We start from the raw sequence: 20181 nt of genomic DNA, 5'->3' as shown, positions 1-20181 counted from the left end.
TACAATAAGAGGAGACAAAAATAGATGGATACAAATGGGGACTGGTAATATCTCTTTGCTTGAAATGGTATGAAGCTTGTAAAAGAGGTGCAAAATTTATGCAGAGTTTATAACACGGAAAAATATTTGTTGTATAACAACAAATTTCATTTCATAAAGTAACATTCAGAATAACCCATAACATGTGAATGCAACTTTGTAAAATGAACAAACACACACACATCTAATTGTATTTTATATACTATTATTTATATAACACATAAATGATAATTTATAAGTTATGTAAGTATAAATTATAATTTATGTAATATACAAATTATATTTACATAATAGTACATACCATACTATTTTATTACTACTATATTACATATGTATATTTCATATATGTAACACATATAAAACCACAGAATGAAAATCAGGACCGCTACAAATAGCAAGTCCAGACAGCACCTTTCACACTGGAGTCTATGAAGTTTCAACAATGCAACACTTAACAGTGATTTTCTGAGGACAAACCATATTTCTATATTTCTTCTCTGCATTTCGAAGTTTTCTATGATTGAACAGGTTTTTATTTTCTAATATAAAAAACATATTTGAACTTTCAAAAGAAAACATTTGAAGTAAAGTGATAAGGAAAAGAAGTCCAGATCTCCTTCCTACCTCAACCTGACACAAATCTCTGCTTTGGACTTCACAGGGCGGAAATCCCTACAGATGGCTCCTCAGAAGAAGGAAGGGACTCTTCCTCCACAATCCACCATCCATCCTGTGGTTAAAGAGATGGTTAAAGAGCTGAGCAATACAGGCGATATTAAGAATAGCATCAATTTATAGGTTACCGTTTGTCGTATATATATATATATAAATGTATGTATCTATTTCTACACGTGTACATGTATGTATATTTTTTATCCCATCACACCTGAAGGAGTTGGATGGATTCTTCCCTTTCTAAGCTTCAGAATCTGAGACCCTGAGAACCTAAGCCTTGGATCATAGAAAATGTTGGTCTTGAGAATTAAAGGACACTCAGGACCTGCACAGCTCACATGGGCATCAGTCATATGGGCAGAAGCTTCTCAAAAGCAGGAAAAGCAACTGAGATCCCAGGATCTTTCACACTCACAGTCTGTCCACACCCAGTGGAACACAGCTGAAGGACAGGCCAAGGTAAGAGTTCCAGTCTTTCTTCAGTTGTGGGTGGCAGATGAGTGAGTCGTTCAGCTAGCAGCGGGGTGCCTGGTGTTCCTACAGCCATCTTTAGTTCCTCTGCTGAGGATTCCAGCTGCACATACCACTGTGTATTGATTTGTGAATAGGCTTCTCTTCATTAACGTACACAGGACACCTCGAACATTAACACCCATCATTGTTAACTGAATCCTACTAATTGGACACTCTCCTAACACCCACTGAAAATTAGCCTCAGACTGGCATCTGACACTTTGGATCCAAAGCAGGAAGTCATTTAGGGGTTTAGATCTTGTCGATCTGACAGGATGTTCTGAAAGGCAGCTTTCCACAGTCAGAAGACCAAGAGTGAGCTCTAAGTGGGAAATGAAGTCCTGAGGAGAGAAGAAAGATGAGCAGAATCTAAAGCAAACCTTCGCATTTACTATACAAAAGTTTTTGGAATATATTCCCCAGCCTTTTAAAAAAGTTGATGTAAAATACACAAAACTTCCATTTTAACCATTTTCAAGTGCACAATTCAGTGTCATTTAGGGCATATGCAATATTGTTCAACCATCACCTCTATCTAGTTCCAGAGCAGTTTCATCACCCAAGAAGGAAGTTGCTTAGCCTCAAGCAGTCACCCCCTATTCCCCTCTACCCCCAGCCCATGGAAACCACTAATCTGCTTTCTGTCTCTATGCGTTGGCCTCTTCTGGATATTTCGTATAAAGGGAACTGTATAATATGTAGCCTTTTGTGTCTAGCTTCTTTCACTCATCATATTGTTTTCAAGGTCCATGCATGTTATAGCATGTATGAGTATTTCATTCTTTTTTTATGGACAAATAATATTCCATTGTATGGATATCCCCTTTTCCCTTAGCCATTCATCAGCTGTCGGACATCTGCATTTGCAGTTGTCTTTTAAATCATAGAGGGAGAAAAAGAGGAATTGCAAACAAACAGAAAAAACAACAATACTGGCTTTTACATTTAGCCATTTAGTCATCTTTCCCAGTGTTCTCTATTTCTTTATCAAGCTTGAAGTTACTTTCTGATGCCCTTTTACTTCAGCCTAAAGGGCCTCTGTTAGCATTACTTGTAGGTCAAACCTACTAGAGATGAACTCCCTCAGCTTTCGTTCACCTGGGAAGGTCTTAATTTCTCCCTTATTTCTAAAAGATACTTGTGACAGATAACAAGAGATTTTCACATATTGAGGTATGTGAGGTAGCTACTCAAGTTCAAAACTGATTAGGCTTAAAATAAAAAGCCTGACTTATGTCCTATCAAACATACATTGTACATCTGCTTATCCTTATGTCAAGAATGCACTCTCTTAAGATAAGAATGCATACCTCCTCTCTTACAGCCTACTGGTAATGCCCTGTTGATAACGTGGATTAATCCCTTCTTGGACAACTCAATACCTCTTTGCAACTGAGTACCTCTGAAATTTGGATGAAAATGTATCCTAGGTGTGTTTAATGTATGTCCTTTGTTCTAAAAACATATAAGACTGTACTGGACCATATACTTCTCCTTCTAAGGCCTTCCCGGGTTAGAATCCTCACTCTGGCTCATGATAAACTCACCCCAATTCTGATTTATAGGTTGGCTATGGATTATTTGCCTCAACACAGATATAGAAGTTTTGGTTGACAGTTTTTTTCAGTCTTTAGATTTGTCATCACACTGCCTTCTGGACTACATAGTTTCTCCAGATAACTCGAGTGTTAATCGTATTGAGGATGCCTTATGGGTTCCTAGTTACTTCTCTTTTGCTGATTTCAAGATTGTTTATTTGTGTTTGGATTTGACAGTTTGATTAGATTAAGTCTCTGTGTGGATTTCTTTAGCTTTATGCTGCTGGAGTTTGATGAGCTTATTGAATGCGTAGATTCATGAATTCCATTCAATTTGGGAGGGCTTTGACCATTATTTCTTCAAATACTCCTTTGATGTTTCTCTCTCCTCTCGCATGGGGGCTCCCAACATGTATCTTGGTATGCTGGATGGTATACTGCTATCTCTGCGGCTCTCTTCATTTTTATTCATTCTTTTTTCTTTCCGCATAATTTCAATTGTCCTACCTTCAAGTTTGATGACTCTATTTTTGCACATTCAAATCTGCTGTTGAACCTCTCTGGTGAAGTTTTCATTTCACTTATTACACATTTTAGCTAAAGTATTTCTATTTGGTTCCTTGAAAAAATTTCTATCTCTGGGGCCGGGCTGGAGGCGCAGTGGTTAAGTTTGCACATTCCGCTTCGGCAGCCCGGATTTGCCGGTTCAGATCCTGGGGGCAGACATGGCACGACTTGGCACGCCATGCTGTGGTAGGCGTCCCACATATTAAGCAGAAGAAGATGGGCACGGATGTTAGCTCAGGGCCAGTCTTCCTCAGCATAAAAGAGGAGGATTGGCAGTGGACGTTAGCTCAGGGCTAATCGTCCTAAAAAAAAGAAAATGTTTCTATCTCTTTATGATCATCTCTGTTTGGTGAATCATAATTCTTCTGGCTTCCTTCAATTCCTCGTCCCTGGTTTCCTTTAGCTCTTTGAGCGTATTTAAGATAGTTGTGATGTACGCTTGGTGAGCTGAGGAGTTGAAAGAAAGATTTCATGGACTCTCAAGGTCTGGTAGTAGAGCTCTTTTATTCAGAGAACGGCATGAGGACAGGACCAATGGGCAGTGAAGAGTTGCAGTGTGCTGATGGCAGGGTTCAATTTATAATGCATAGGTATGTGAGTTAATTTTTACCAGACAAAGGAAAGATCATGTAAAAACGTCGTTAAAATGGTATCAGTGCAGGTGGAGTGTGGTTACCGTGTGGTCATGTAACTTTAGATATGAATCAGGTCAGGATGTTTATACTTCCGGGTCGGTGATATAGATCACATGTAATCCAGAATGCCTTGGGCTTCTCTCCCTGCAGCAGCTTGATCCATATCAGTTGATTTAAATTCTTTCTCTAGTAAGGCCAACGTCTGGGCTTCCTCAGGAATAGTTTCTGTCAATTTATTTATTTCCAGTGAATGGGCCATACTTTCTGGTTTCCTTTAATGCCTCATAATTTTTGCTGAAAACTACACGTTTAGAATATTATAATGTGATTACTCTGAAAATCAGATTTCCCCCTACTCTGGTGCTATTTGTTGTTACTTGTTGTGGGTTGTAGCTGTTTCTTTAGTGAATTGTCTTAGCTGTTTCTGTCTAGACTGTAGTCTTTGTTATCTGTGGTCACTCAAGTCTTAGATCTGTTAGCTTAGTGGCCAGCTAGTGATTTGACAGAGATTTCCTCAAATGTCTGGAGCCCAAAAGTAAAAAGCAAACAAAACATTTTCCAGTCTTTGGAGCTGGGATCTGAGTTTGCGTGTGTGTGTGTGTGTGTGTGTGTGTGTGTGTGTGTGTGTTGGGGCATGCCTTCTACAGTCATATGGGCAGTTTACAACTCTGCCTTTGCCTTCCCTTCCTGCTCGTGTGGAGACTGAAGAGCAGCCAGTGATATGATCTCATGGCCTCCTCAAGTCTTTTCTGATCACGTGCCCCTACCTGGGCATTTGCATGGCCTTCTAGATTCCCGGGAACTTGTGGGAAGTTTTCACAGCCCCTATTGCCCAAAACACTTCACTCTCCAGCTTTTCCTCCCAGGCTTTTCTACATGTCTATTATGTGCCTCAACTGATGTCTTTTGCTCCAGGTGACAGCTGCTGGCTCACTGGCATTTACATATTTTTGTGAGATGCCCTTTTCCTTAGCTCCTTCTCTGCCCTGAGAGAGTTCTGAGTGAGGGCAATTAAAGACAAGCTGTTTACCTTCATCCTAAAGATCATAACAGAAAATCATCAAATTCTTTAAGAACAAGGTCCACTCTGACTCCTCTGGCATCAAGAACCCACAGAAGGGGCCAGCCTGGTGGTGCAGCAGTTAAGTGCGCATGTTCTGCTTCTCGGCAGCCCAGGGTTTGTAGGTTGAGATCCTGGGTGCAGACACGGCAATGCTTGGCAAAAGCCATGCTGTGGCAGGCATCCCATGTATAAAGTAGAGGAAGATGGGCATGGGTGTTAGCTCAGGGCCAGTTTACCTCAGCAAAAAGAGAAGGATTGGTAGTAGTTAGCTCAGGGCTAATCTTCCTCAAAAAAAAAAAAAAAAAGAACCCACACTAGAGGCACAGGCTGCCATTTTCAAGATCACAGCTGAGCTGAGGCGCAGGATATGGGCCAAGGCTAAGTGAAGATACCACAGAGCTCTCCTACTGAGTTTCTGTTGCCTTTTTCTATTTTTAGCATTTTCTGGGTAGCTATAAAAACTCTAAATGATATTCCAAAGTACTGATGAAGTTGATTCTGACAATTTTTGCTAGTTTTTTCATTGTTCTGTGTGGGGACAAGGCCCTTAAAGTTCCCTATGCCACCATATTCTCTGATGTCACTCCCTTCAGCCTCTTTTCAGTTGTACTTATGCATCACACATTCTGGTCTTCTAACTTCCAGGGAACTCATTCATTTGGTAAACATGTGTTAAATGCTTACTTTATTCTGGGTACTATGTATAAGGAGTGGAGTCTGAATAAAAAGAATCAAGCTCTCAGCCCTCAGAGATGACACAGCCTAGATGGAAGTGGGAAGACAGGGAAAGAAACTCTAACAACACGTTAAGTGTTTTAATTATCTTATTTCTGTGCTTTGAACTTCTCATTATCAATATTTATACAGACAGTATTAATTTACCTGTACCTATCATTACCAATTAATTTTTCTGCTTACTTTCTCTCTTATATGTCTGTATGACCTTGTGAATATATTTAGAGTAGATATTTTGCTAATAAATGAAGTTATATTGATATGAAAATGTCTTTTTTAGTCTTATACATGCCAGACAGATTTCCCAGCCCCAAATTCCTAGCGTGACGTGGGTTCTCCCTCAAGCTCCTGCGATGTTATTTCACTGTCTTTTGGCTGCCGTTCCTGGCTGGGAGAATTTATTTATTTGTATTCTAAGTGTAGTTGTTCCTGTTACCACAAAACATGTGGTTCTCTTGCCTGATTCTCCCAAAAAGCCAATTATTATGGCATCAGCTTCTAAAAGGAAAAAGCTTTATTGCAAGGTTGGCATGAAAGGAGACAGGAGACAAACTCTCTCAAATCTGTCTACGCTGATTCAGGGTTTGGGGTGAAACTTAAGAGGTCAGGGAGAACAGGCCAGTACACGGAAATGCTGCAGGGGCAGCTTTCGACTGGTGGGCTTTAAACATTTATGGTAAAGCGTGGAGGGGGCTTGAACGCCTGATCTTCCTACACAAGTGATGCCTCACTTCTGATGAGAGTCAGACTTTCAAGTTCTGGTCATGTCCTGGTTCTTTGGTTCTGTGGGGTGAGGAGAATCTTTAGTTCTCAGATCTTTTCTGGTCAAGATTTTCTCCTCTGTGCATGCTCTGGCTAGGTAACTTGCAAATTTTTGGCTTGCCCCTGAAAAAACTTCTGTTGATAAGAGGGGATAAGTTTGAACTGGTCCTAGAGGGCCCATGGTTCCATTTCCTTTTAGATGATCTGCTCTTTCTTTTGGGATCATCGTATGTCTTTACCGTATGATGTTCCAGTGAAATATGAATCAATGTGGGTCTCTTTTTGTTCTTATTATTCTCTATATATCTGCTTAATCCTTAGCCATGATCTCTTTACAGCAATACCTCCCTCCATTTACTCCCTTTTCACCTTCTGGGACTTTAAGTAGACTAATATAAACCTCTTCATTCAATCACCATATATAATGTGGTAGGCGGAATAATGGCCCCACAAATATGTCCAAACCCTAATTTCTAGAACCTGTGAATATGTTACTTTATATAGCAAAAGAGACTTTGCAGATGTTACTAAAGGCATGGAACCTGGAATGAAGAGATGATCCTGATTTGGGAGGGAGAGTTAATCTAATACATGGGTTCTTAAAGGTGGAAGACACTGAAGAAGAAGTGTGAGTCAGATGGAGTGTTGAATTTCATCTGTATTACTTTCTACATCTTCTAAGCTATGATCATCCCTTGTCTTTGTTTATTCTTGAATTAATTGGTGAGTTGCATTGAAAGGTTTAAAGTTTAAATGCCACCGCATTCTTGGTAGACGAACTTGGTCAAGGGATTTAATTGCTGTAAAGTGTATCTCTGTATACAGTCCACCTTTTTTCTCACGATTTTTTCATCTGAATTCTTAAAGGTGATTTTCCTATAGTGTTTTTTTCCTTATTGTTCCCTAACTGGTTTTAGGATCAATGTTACTCATGTCTAATCAAATCAGGTGTTTCACTTTCCCATTATTTCTCCATTTTCTTGAATATTTGATATAAGATCAGGAACCCGCCTTGAAGGTTTGGTAGAACTTACCTGCAAAACATTCTGGATATGTCTGAAGTGAAGCAGAACTTTTACAACTGCTTTAACTTCTCTACTTGCAGAAAGTCTTTTCCAGTGCCGTAAATTTCTTCACAGGTTTAAGACTGTTGAACTCTCCCCTATATCTGCAACGACACATCTATCTCAGACAACTCTGTTTTCTGCTTAATTTTGAATATTTTATTTCTGTTTTTCTTTTTTTAAAGATTGGCACCTTTTAAAGATTGGCAACATCTGTTGCTAATCTTTTTTTTTTTTCCCTTCTTCTCCCCAATGCCTCCCAGTACATAGTTGAGTATTATAGTTGTGAGTGCCTCTGGTTGACGCCACCTCAGCATGGCCTGATGAGCGGTGCTACGTCTGCGCCCAGGATCTGAACTGGCGAAACCTTGGCCGCCAAAGCAGAGCAGGCAAACTTAACCACTCGGCCACGGGGCTGGCCTCTTTATTTCTCTTTTGAAAGAAACATGTGGTATCAGCAGGCTAGGCGATCAGCAGTGGCAGGTGCCTGATCAGCCTTGGTAAGTGGAGAGCCACAGTACTGTGCATCTGCAGTCTCCATCCCAGTCATCACGGCCACTTTGCACAGGACTCCCTGAGCAAGCCCTGTCGTCTTGGGGAGAGGCTGAGTGACACTCTCCATCAAGTCATCTCCCCCGCTCGATTACAAGCAGCCCCTACCACCTGGATACCCTCTGCTGTAACACATGCACATCAATAGCTTCACCCACCCAGCCCTAGGCAAGAGGTCTGTGAAAACATTTCTCCTCCATCTCTCAATTTTCCACCTTTATTTTTCTCAAGTTCCTAACCAGCCAACCAACACATTAGCCACTGTCCATGACTCCTTCATGCACTGCTTACGGGAATCTTTCACACTCTCCACCTCCCAGGGGCCTGTTTGGGTTTTGATACCCAGTTCCTGACTTGATAACCATTCTCAAAGCTGTTCAGGTGTCAGCTCCTAGGCTTACTACTTTTGCTTTAGATTCTCCTGTTTATATCTGAATCAGAGGCATGTATTCCCTTGGACTTTTTAAAATTGCAGTGATTTTTCAATTTAGCATTTCTAAGGGCTTTCAGCAAGAAGTCAATGTCAGCTTAGAAAAAATTGTTTCAAAAATCCAGAAAAGTCAGGGGCCGGCCCGGTGGCAGAGTGGTTATGTTCGCACGCTCCACTGCGGCGGCCCAGGATTTCGCCAGTTCGCATCTTGGGAGTGGACATTGCACCACTCATCAAGCCATGCTGAGGAGCATCCCACATGCCACAACTAGAAGGACCCATAACTAAAAACAGACAACTATGTACCGGAAGGCTTTGGGGAGAAAAAGGAGAAATAAAATCTTAAAAAAAAATCCAGAAAAGTATATTTTTATGAAGGGCCACACCCATAGAGACAGGTGGACAAATCATAAGTGTGCAGTGGATTTTCACAAAATAAACATTGGGATAAGCAACAACCACATCAAGAAACATTTCCAGCATCCCAGGAAACCCTCTTGAATCCTATTCAGTCATACACTAACCCTCGACCCCAAAGGAATCATCTCTTGATTTTTAATACTATAGATGAGTTGGGTCAGTTTTTGATAGAATGGAATTGTACAGTGGATGTCCCTCTGTTCTGGCTCTCTCACCCAACAGAGATGTCATGGGGCCTCATCCTCATTGCTGTGTGTGTTTAGTTTATTCACCGTCATGTTTATAAGGTGTTCCATTGAATGACTAGACCATACTTCCCGTCCTCTACTGTTCATGGGCATTTGTGTTATATTCAGATTTTACAAATTGTGCTGCTATGGATAATTTTTTCATGTATTTTGCCACACATACGTGTACAGGTCTCCTGGGTATATACCTAGGAGTGGAAATGCTGGGTCTTAGGGTGAGCTAATGTTTGGCTTTAGTAGGTACCACCAAAGAAGTTTTTTAAGTATTTGAATCAATTTACTCTCCCACTAGCAATATCTAAGAGATAGAATTAGTCCAAATTCTTGCCAACAATTGACTTTCGTCTGACTTTTTCATTTTAGCCATTCTGGGAGGTGTACAGTGATACCACATCATGGTTTCATTTGAATTTCCCCTCTGATTAAAAATGTTGAGCCATTTTTCATGAATTTATTGGCCATGTAAATGTCCTCTTTTCTGAAACCCATGTACAAAAGCATTGTTCATATTTCTCTTAGATTATCTATTACATTGTCTCTTAACTGATTTGTTGAGTTCCTAAACCTGTGTGATATTTTTAATTAGAACGAAGCTAAATACTTAAGCAGGTTACACTTTCAGAAAAATGTCTTTTCATCCAAAAAGAAATAACTTTATGGAAATTTCTGATTGTAATGCATTCAGGATCATTATTTTTAACGGTGATGCACATATATCAGTTAGAGATTTTCCCAATTTATACAGATAAAAATCTGGGGAACATGTGTGGGAATGGATATTAAGGGCGTAGGACAATGGTGGAAGAAGATAAAGTTGAATGAGGCCAAATTTTCTGTTATGAGCCCACTTAGCCCAGATTCTGCACTTGATGTTGCAGCTCCCCTCAGAAAGGGCTCGAGTAGTTTCTTTGGTTGGTTGGCTGAAACGTGGACCAAAACTTGGCTCACAGTGAGTGAGCTAGAAATGTTGGACCTGCCTTGGTTTACTGTAGAGGAAGGATTCAAAGACTTAGGGAGATTGGAATGTTAGAGTGGATTTGTCATTTAAGACCTACCCACTCACCCTGGGGGGGTCTGGATGACACAGCTTTCATAGTAAACAGTGAGAAAGAATTTTGCAAGGGGAGCCCTAGCATCCTTAAAGAGTCCTGGGATCTCTCTTCTCTTTAGGCCAGGCCTTACACTGATAACTGCAGCCACTGAAATGGGAAACCTAAATGCGATGCAAGTAATTGGATCCTAGTGTTGCAGGGGCCCGTTGGCACACTCAACTGCCAAACGTAAGGAGAGTGTAGTTAGCAGAATGGACAGCAGAGTCAAAGCAGCAATCAGAACAGTCCGACCTAAGGAGACCTATGGTGTTGCCTAGTTGATCATGGTGTTCCTAGAACTGAAATATAGGAAGCCAACTAAATCCTTCATTGATATGTAGAAGCAGAAGATTTTAGGTCCAGTGAACAGAAGTCTAATTGAATCAAAAATAGAGTTATGGCCCCTCAATCCATTCCCAGACTTGAACCAGTTTACAAGCTCAGCACCCAATGAATGAAGGGGATGCAGGATCAACAAGAACAGACATAATCCTCTATAGAAACAAAGAAATAACCAATAAACAACCAAAAGATGGAGGCTGAGCCCTCAATGCCCACGGTCCTGGAGACAAGCCATGGGTGATGTCCCAGTCCCTGTGATCACATGGCCTGGTGGCACAAGTTTCTACTGAATGGACAAGAACAAAGGAACAGTGAAGATGACCCAGCTGAGGACTGACCACATGAAAGCCCATGACACGCTGGGCACCGACTGGGCAAAGGTCCTATCTACACTCTGCTGCTCAGAGCTTTCTCCTGTCCCCACCTGCAACAGACTCAGCACAGCAAACATGGAGACCCTGGAAGGTTCTCAGTGCTTCCATTTATTCCTTCTCTCAAATTTTAGAAATCTTTTCCTTTGACTAACCCATCAATTACTCACAGCAAGAATTTAAATACAAATATTGATATCCAGATTCTTATTTTCAGTAAGGAAGAAGTTGCAGCTCAGTGCATCAAGAAGTTAAGACAGGGATGGAAAGAGCCCAGCTCTGCCTGCTGGAACAAGAAAGCCGATCAGGCAAAGAACAGGTCAGTGTGGGGAGGGGTCATGGGGAAGACCAGTCACCCCACAGCCTCACATTATGCTAAGAGAATTGCAGAAACATTCAGATGCCCTTTGCAGAAAGACAAATCAGAGGTTCTTGAAGTCACAATGGGAGATGGGACATGAACAAATCTTGCATCACTCAGTTCCCCACAAGGCAGCTGTCTCACAATATAGAAGAAATAATTATGAACAAATTCACGTCAGTCACTGTAAGTGGTGACATTCTGAACAGCCCATTGCATGCTCAAAATGTCTCAAAAACTCCCCATAACCCAGGTCTGTTCCTTCTGCCCCAACCTCTCTCCCTCTTCAGGCCTCTAGCATCTCACCTGCAGTGAGAGACACATCAGAGCCCTGGGCACTGTCGCCTGCAGTAGAACAAAACCAGACGTGGTCAGAGTCTACAGGACAGGAGACTAAAGAAGGAACTGTGGGGTGGGGGAGCTCCCACCATGGGCTCCCATATACACTATTCCAAGGGTCTCAGGGCTCACCCCCCACCACTTCATACATACTTGCAGACTGAGTGTGGTTCCCTCCATTTCTACCTGTGGGAAGAAAATATCCTGTGAAAAAACAGAGAAGAGTTTCTAAAGGAAGCTCCTAGTCCTGGACTCCAGGGAAATTTCCAGAACTGTGACTACAGACCTAGGGCAGGATTAGGAAACATGAGGACAGTACATGTGGGGGGACTGGACCAACTGCCCTCCTGGAGGTTTGTACACAACAGTGACCTTCACCTCTGACCTGTACTCCTGGGAATCACGTCCCCATGACCAGATGCATCAAAGTGATAAATTTGTGCTTCATTTTCACATGTGCTTTACTAAAGAGTAAGTGTTAGCACATAGGAGCCCAGACCAGGAAAGCACATGTGGCTGTGAATGGGATTTCCCATTAAGGAGGCAGGACAAACTTTTGCCTGGGCCTAAAACCCTCCAGTGAGACAAGGATACCCAACCCCACCCCTTCCCTACCTGAACGCTTCTTCCTTCAGTTCACAGCTCCAGTGACCACAAGGAGAATCAGGCCAGCAGTGATGCCCACGATGGGGATGACGGACTATGGAGGTGGCTCTGAGGGAAGGGAAGGGAACAGAATGGACAGCAAGGGCTCTGACCCTTGGGCCTCAGCCCTGACCCTGCTGAAGGTCTCCAGAAGGGCTCCTGATTTCCCTGAGAAGAGGCTCTGAGCCCACGGCTCCCTCCTTACCCCATCTCAGGGTGACGGGCTCAGGCAGCCCCTCATGCTGCACACAGCACGTGTATCTGTGCTCCTCTCCAGAAGGCACCACCACAGCTGCCCACTTCTGGTAGGTCCTGTCCCCTGCAGGCCTGGTCTCCGCAAGCTCTGTGTCCTGGGTCAGGTCCTCCCCGTCACTCTGCCAGGTCAAGGTGATCTCCGCAGGGTAGAAGTCCAGGACCTTATGGTCAGACATGGGGTGGTGAGTCACATGGGTCTTTGGGGGGTGTGAGGAGAAGTGTCAAAAAATTCAGGAACTTTTCACCTGTCTTGGGTCACTGAAGCAGCGCTTATGTGACCATCCTGAGAATGGACAGGACAGTCGGGGTGGGGAAGGGAGCACAAAATCCAGACACCAGCCTGAAAACAGGAATCTGGGATAATCTCTATTCTCTGGAAATTTCTAGAATCAGAGACATCCTAGGGTAGGGGGCAGGTTTCTGAAAGGGACAAAAGTGACTGAGGTCATGACCTGGGTAGAGGACAAACGACTACAAAAGCTAGAGTCAGACCTTAAACATATTGGGTGTGGACAGAGGACAAGGCCTGAGAGATAAGGTCCCCCGTGCTTCCCAGAGCTACTGCCAGAGTCAAAGAGAACCACCGATTAGTTGTTTCAGGGACGGCTTCCTCCTCCCTCCCCAGAGACACTGCATCCTTTAATCCTCTACAGAGAAGGTGGGCACTCTGGGCTAGTCGGGCTCTGGTAGCCAATCTGAACACCTGGGTGTATTCCTCACTCTCCCCACCCATGGGAGGGACAGTATTCCAGCTTAGATCCCATTTTCGTCCCCTACTAGGCAGACACTACCTTCAGCCCAAGAGGAGATCAAGAAGGCATCCGCGGCCTCTGGTACCCGCGCGCTGCAGCGTCTCCTTCCCGTTCTCCAGGTATCTGAGGAGCCACTCCACGCACGTGACCTCCAGGTAGTTCCTGAGTTCGCTCCGCCTCTCCGGCCGCCTCCCACTTGTGCTGGGAGATCTGAGCCGCCCTGTCGGCCGCGGTCCAGGAGGGCAGGTCCTCCTTCACAGCGAGGTAGTCAGCGCCCTCACAGGCGAACTGACTGTACTGCGGAGGCGGCGCCTGTCCTGTCCCAGGGCGCATCCACAAAGCCACCGGAGGGTGTGAGACTCTGGCCCCGCCCACACAGTTAGCCTGGTCCACTTAGCCCTGCTCCCTCGAGAGACCTATGGGCTGTGACTGGTCAGTGCCTTTTCAGCAACACTCGAAAACAATCCCAAAACCCAAGCGAATCTCCGCGGGCTCTTCCCGGATCGAGGGCCCTGATGGCGTACCTCCGGGTGACCCTGGGGGATGGAAGTCGCGCCCTGGACCCCGGGACCCTCGCTCACCAGCCTTGCTTTGGTTGTAGTAGCCGCGCAGGGTGTTCAGACTCCCACGGAAGCTCTGCGCGGTGTCATTGTAGATGTGCATTTTCCGGTGCCAATACTCGGGCTCCTCCTGCCCCACCCACGGCGCCCGCCGTTCCATCCTCGGACTCGCGGCGTCGCTGTCGAACTGCACGAACTGCGTGTCGTCCACGTAGCCGACGGCGATGAAGCGGGGCTCCCCGCGGCCGGGCCGGGCCGGGCAGGGCCACGACGGTGTAGAAATACATCAGGGAATAGGAGCATGGGGTCGGGGAGGGGTTGAGACCCGGCCTGACTCCCAGGTCTCCATGTCCAGGGTTGATGGGGCCGGGAGTGGGCTGGGGGCGATGGGCTTGTGAGACAGAGAAGGCGGCAGGAGACCCAAGTGGGTGAGAGGAGGGGGCAGGAGGCTGAGGAGGGACAGGGAAGAGGTCAGAATGGGGCCAGGCCAAGGTTGTGGGGAGGCTTGCTTCGGAGGGTGGAGACGTCCCTTCACCAGCAAGGGTGAGGAGGGGAGCCTGCGGGCTGTCCCCTCACGCTTTCCCCTGTGAGGCCATTTGGCCATTTCTTCCCGACGCCGCACTCACGGCCCAGGTATCCCTGAGGGCCAGGGTACGGGAGAACAGCTAGAGGAAGGTTTGGGGTCGCCTGACCCAGACCGTGAGGGTCTGGGGAGAACGAGTTGGGCTAGTAGGTGAGGACTTTATAACCAGGAACTGCAGTGAAGCTGAAGGACTTCCCTGGAAACCAGTGGGACTGAGACCCTGGGCAGCATCACGTGTGTCCAGGAAGAGGGACCAGACACAGTTGTGAGAGAGAAGTGAAGCTCTGTGGAGAAGGGTAAAAAGTCATTAAATGATTTCAGTGCAGATGGGGTCTGGTTATTGTGCGGTCTTATAACTTTAGATACGAATCTGGTCGTATAGATCGGCATGTAGGTGAGGATGCCCTGGGCTTCTCTCCCTGGGGCAGCCTTAATCCACATCAAGGGGACTCCCCAATTCTTGGCGTCCCCAAACCACACACCATCCTCGGGGTCTGAGACCCTGAGAGCCACGCTCAGCAACCTCCTCCTGCACCGAGGGCTCTTTGTCACACCGTCTCCCCTGAGTCCTGGTGGTCCAAGGGCTGTCTGAGGAAACCAGGGAGAGACCCCCAGGCTGGGCTCAACCCCTTTTCCTCCTCTCCTCTTCCTGGATTCCCTCTACCTGAGCTGGACTCCTACTCCTTAACCCTCCCCCTGGACTTTTCTAGAAGAAAACTCACCCCCAGGGAATATGTTGCAGAGAGTGAGCTGGCCTTGGGAAAGTGGGTGAAGAAACAGTGGTTTCCTCTTTAAAGCTGGGGCAGTTGTACCTGGGGCACCACGTAGAGATTCCCATAGAGACCACTTTCCTTTTTGTTTATTAACTACAGTGGGTAGCACAATCTTGATAACCCCTGAGTGATCAGGAGCTTATCTGTAAAAGTAGTGATTTTACCCTTCATATGTAAATGTGTCTAAACAGCCCTGCAATAACCAAACAAAGCTCATCATTTTCACTTTTCAAACCGTGACTCCAGGTTCTTGTGTTTTAAAAGTATCTTCATTCCATAGCCCTGGGTTTGCCTGTGTGAGACCCCACATATCCTCAGTACAAGGAAGCACACGGAGACACAGTTTGTCACTGCGTATGATCTGTACCCGGCCCTTAATTCATAAATGTGACTGAGTCACGGTGGCAGAGGCTAATGCCACTGAAAGAAGGTTTTCCATTTCTTACATTTCCTGAGAGGAGGCACAGGGTGCACCACACAGGGCCACATGGGGAAGCACCAAGGTGGGCAAGAGGCAGAAGGAAGAGAAGAAAGCATGGCTCAGAGCCGCTATTGTGTTTTCCTTGAAAAAGGCAAGGTGGGGCTGGGGAAACATCTTAGAATTGACTAGTTTGAATAATGTCTTTGGTGGGCTCTGGGTTGTAGGGGTGGTCTCTAGCTGACTGGTACCTGGCTCTAGGTAATCAGGGCAGAGGAATATTGACTCCTGGAGTGTAAGAATCTGATAGAAGAGGTGGTTCAGAATATGGGCTCTGGATTGCTTAGTGCAAAGGAAAGGCATGTTCCTGGGCACGCCCTTGACTGTCTCTGAGAGTTGGCTAGCCCTGGGAGGGGCAGACTCTCCCCAGTTATCACATCCACAAATGCCACAACATCAAGAATACAGAAAATAAGAAAGTGTCACGAATACAGTACATTTCAGGCAGACTGTACAAACTCTAATCACTTCAAAGTTGCAGGTTTCAGTGCAGTCAGAATGCCCTTCACCAATGCTCATGCATCGCCTGTGTTTGTGAATTAACACCTAAGGGATGTGCATGTTTTTTCTTGGGGCACTTGGCATTATTTGCTTTAACTGAATTAGCATAGGGAGGCAACTGACTTTTAGGGAGCTCCCCAGAATGTAGTCAATACTAGATGCAAAGAGTATCCTGCTAAGCCCTGTAAAACTGTCTCTACCAGTGGATTTAAATCTGAGAATTCCACTGCTTTAGAGTTCTTTCCCTCTGCTTCTTCTCCTCACCCCTGCTCCTCCAGCCCTTCTCTCTGTCCCTCTCACCCCTCAGGCCATCGTCTCCCCTTAGTCTCCACCACCCTCACACACCTGAATTGTGGCACCAGCACCACTCCCTCCCTCACCGGCCACCCATGGACCATTCTCTCCACAAGAGTCAGGGATCCTGTTAGTGTGAGTCAGATTGTGTCATTTCTTCACTTAGAATGCTCCGATGGCTCTATCTCACTCTTGGGAAGCCTCTAGAAAGTAAGGCACATGAGCCCAGGGGCTTTGAGCTGTTTTAGTTAAAGGCATGTTCCCAGTAGAGCCATGCCTGGTACATAGTGTGAGCCCAGAATTAATTGTTGAATGAATGAATAATAAATCCAATTGCATTAAAGTTTAATTGCATCTCCTAAAATCTCAAAATGAAAAATATGAAAACAAAAATTAGAAAAGATTTTATTTCATGCAACTAGTGTACATGACGATTCATAAATTCATTCCCATGGAGAAAAAGCTTTTGTGCTTATCACTTGCACACTTGAGCCTGTGTATTAGTTTTCTACTGCTGCATAAAACCACAAATACTGTGGCTTAATATGATACCCGTCTATATGCTCACAGTTTTGTAGGTCAGACGTACCTGCCTGGTGTGGAGGGGTTTTCTGCTCAGCATTTCAACAGGCTGTGTTTGCAACCAGAGCCCAGAGGTCCTCCTCCAAGCTCATACAGAGCTGTTGGCAGAAGTCCCATTTCTTATAGTTGTATGACTGAGAACCCCATTTCCTTGCTCGATGTCAATGTGATGCGGATCCCAGCTCCTATGGCCACGAGCATTTCTTGCCATGTGGCCCCCTCCATTGTCAGGCCCTCTCTCACAGTGAATCCCTCTCACTCTTCCAATCTCTTTTCTCAGGTAGAACATAGCCCTGTTAAAGATTCACCCGATTAGGTCAGGATTACAGAGGATAATCCCCCGTTTTAAATTCAACTGACACATGCCTTAATAACATGTGCCAAACCCCTTCACAGTAGCACCGGATTAGTGTTTGATTAAATGACTGGTAGAAGGGGAATAACCAGTAGTTGGTTATTGCAGGCCATCTTAGAATCAGCCTAGCATGCCCTGATTCTTCCTTTTCTGTTTAATTTGATCACAGTTGGAAATCAAACTTCAAATAAATAGATTTTGTGAATGTTAATAACACTCATTCTGTCCACTTAGTCATGTAAATTCTTCTTATATCTTAAAGCCAAATGATATGTTTAATATCTCACAGTTAATTTAGAGCAAATCAAAATTAAAGCGCAAGAATTCATTTTCTTCTTTGGACTCTCTATTAGTTGTGTATGGCTACGTAACAAATTACCCAAATCGTTACAGTTAAAAACAATAAATGTTTATTATCTCCCATGGTTTCCCAGAGTCAGAAATCCAGGAGAGGTTTCCCTGAATGCTTCTGACTCATGGTCTCTGTCAAGGTTGCAGTCAGGTTATCAGCCAGGGCTGCTGCATCTGATGGTTGACAGGGGCTGGGAGACTCACATAAAACATGGTTTACTCATGGCTGTTGAGAGGGGCCTCAGTTCCTTCCTGGACGGTCCCAGGAGGCCTCAGTTCCTAGCCATGTGGACTTTCCCATAAGGTGGCTAATGACTAGGTAGCTGGCTTCTCTCAAAGCAAGTGATCCAAGAGAGAGAGCAACCATGATGGAAGCTGCAGTGTATTTTATGTCTTAGACCCAGAGTCTCACACCATTCCATCAGCCTTACTCTGTCAGTTAGGAGTGAGTCACTGAAGTGCAGCCCACACCCAGGAGGAGAGAATTGAACTCCCTCTGGAAGGGAGGAGTATCAAAGAATTTGCATACATGTTAAACCAAAATTAAATTAAATATTGTCTCAGGATTTTGTAAATCAAATGCCTCTTTTATCTGATTATTTTTCTTGAATGCTCTAAATTTCTCTTTTGATAAGTATTTATTAAAAGTTTGACACAGAGAAAGGAGATACAACAATATTTGTAAGAATTTTGCAAGTTGAGAATATATAGCAGCTAGATCAAATAGTTCCATGACGTGGGTGCTATAACAGTAATGCCTTTAAAATAATAGCTATCTTTGTTTTTCCTTAGAAGTTTCAAATTTAGTTTGTTAAGAATTTCCAAAGTATTGCCCAAATCTAATTTTCTTACTCAACATCGTCTTCAAAAGTATTTACCTAATGAAATTGCTGTTCAGTTAGAAAAATGTGAATCTCATACCTCAGTCTATGCACCCAGCTTAGCATCACGACAACAATTTTGGTGGGATGCAGTAGGCAGAAATGGCTAACTCCAATCTAGAAAAAAAGTCTTCCAAATCTGGCTATTCACTTGGCATCCTAACACAAATTTAACAACTTTCTCTCTGTTTTGGAATGAGATTTGGTAGAAGTGATTTGGACACCAATGTGATACTAAAAAACATTGTTAATATGTGCCTCCAATTTTTTTTAAGCAGCTGTATTGTGTTTTCCATTCAAAGTTTCTATTCTATCACTGGTTATCCCTTAATTAGGTTTTCAGGTTTATATTGATCAACAATGTGCTTTTTCACTTCTATAAAAGTAGTTAATTCATTTCTACATGAGGTTAAATGTAAATAATGCATCAAATCCTTCTCAAGATAGAATTACCTTGCACATCACACTGAACACTGTATACCAGAAAATCTTACAGGTGCCACTGAGCAAAAGATCCAATGACCTATTCCTAGCAATTGCTGCTTTTCATGGTATCCCAGTCGCTCTCTCTCACATGACTCATAACATTGGCTGTGGCTTTCTTCCAATGTGGGTAGTTCATGCTAAGAATTCTTGCAATGAACTTTTATATTTTCTTTTCCCTTTTGTTTCAAAAAATAAACCAGAATGGTTCACAAGCTGCAGTTTGAAAACTACCAGTTTAAGCAGTTATGCTCAAGTGAATACCTGGGCACCCACCACTAGTGTAAGAAACAGAACCTATGAAGCCACCATGGGCACCTCCCCAATCCCATCCCCCAGATGTAACCTCTGTGCTGATCTTGTGTTTACTATTCCCTTGAGTTTCTCTAAAAAGTTTACAAGAAGTGTATATATCCCCAAACCAAATACTATTTAGTTTTGCCTGGTTTTGAACTTCCTGTATGGCAAACTTATACACCATGGATTCTTCTGTGACTCAGTTATGTAGGAGAGTTATTCCTCATGTGTGAGGCTGTCATTTATTCATTTTTACTGCTAAAGTCTTATATTTTATGATTATACCGCAATTTTGCTGTTTTGCTATTGATGCATATGTAGTTATTCCAGTTTTTGCTTAAACGTTAGTGTACATGTCTCCCGGGGTACACGGGCAAGAAATTCGCCAGAGTGTATGATCAGGAGTAGGATTGTTGGATCACATGGAGTGTGTACTTTAACCATAATAGATAATGCTAGTTTAATTTCCAAAGTGTTTGCACCAATTTAAACTTCTGCTGGGAACATGTAAGAGTTCATGTTGCCAATGTGATTGTTCTGAAAATAGAAAGCCCAGCTGAAGGGGAGAAATTAAGAGTTGAAAGCCACTGCTTTGGCTGCAGAATCACCCAGACATTTTTTTCAGGTTCTGTTAATAACTTTATTT

The 20181-nt window shown here is 43.9% G+C and overlaps 1 long non-coding RNA gene and 1 pseudogene across 1 annotated transcript; both read right to left on the bottom strand.

Moving 5' to 3' along the window:
- Positions 1 to 9890: 9890 nt before the first annotated feature.
- Positions 9891 to 14117, bottom strand: LOC103545729 (class I histocompatibility antigen, Gogo-B*0201 alpha chain-like; annotated as a pseudogene).
- On the bottom strand, positions 11136 to 11541 carry LOC139077474 (uncharacterized). The gene is made up of 2 exons (XR_011530041.1): positions 11415 to 11541; positions 11136 to 11328 (listed from the first exon to the last, which is right to left on the bottom strand). It is a non-coding gene; the product is annotated as an uncharacterized lncRNA (long non-coding RNA).
- Positions 14118 to 20181: the final 6064 nt, after the last annotated feature.

The sequence above is a fragment of the Equus przewalskii genome, chromosome 19, assembly GCF_037783145.1.
Source record: "Equus przewalskii isolate Varuska chromosome 19, EquPr2, whole genome shotgun sequence".
In the NCBI taxonomy this organism is placed as follows: Eukaryota; Metazoa; Chordata; class Mammalia; order Perissodactyla; family Equidae; genus Equus; species Equus przewalskii.
The sequence above is the reverse complement of the archived record's forward strand: the minus strand, read 5'-3'. Positions and strand labels throughout refer to the sequence as shown.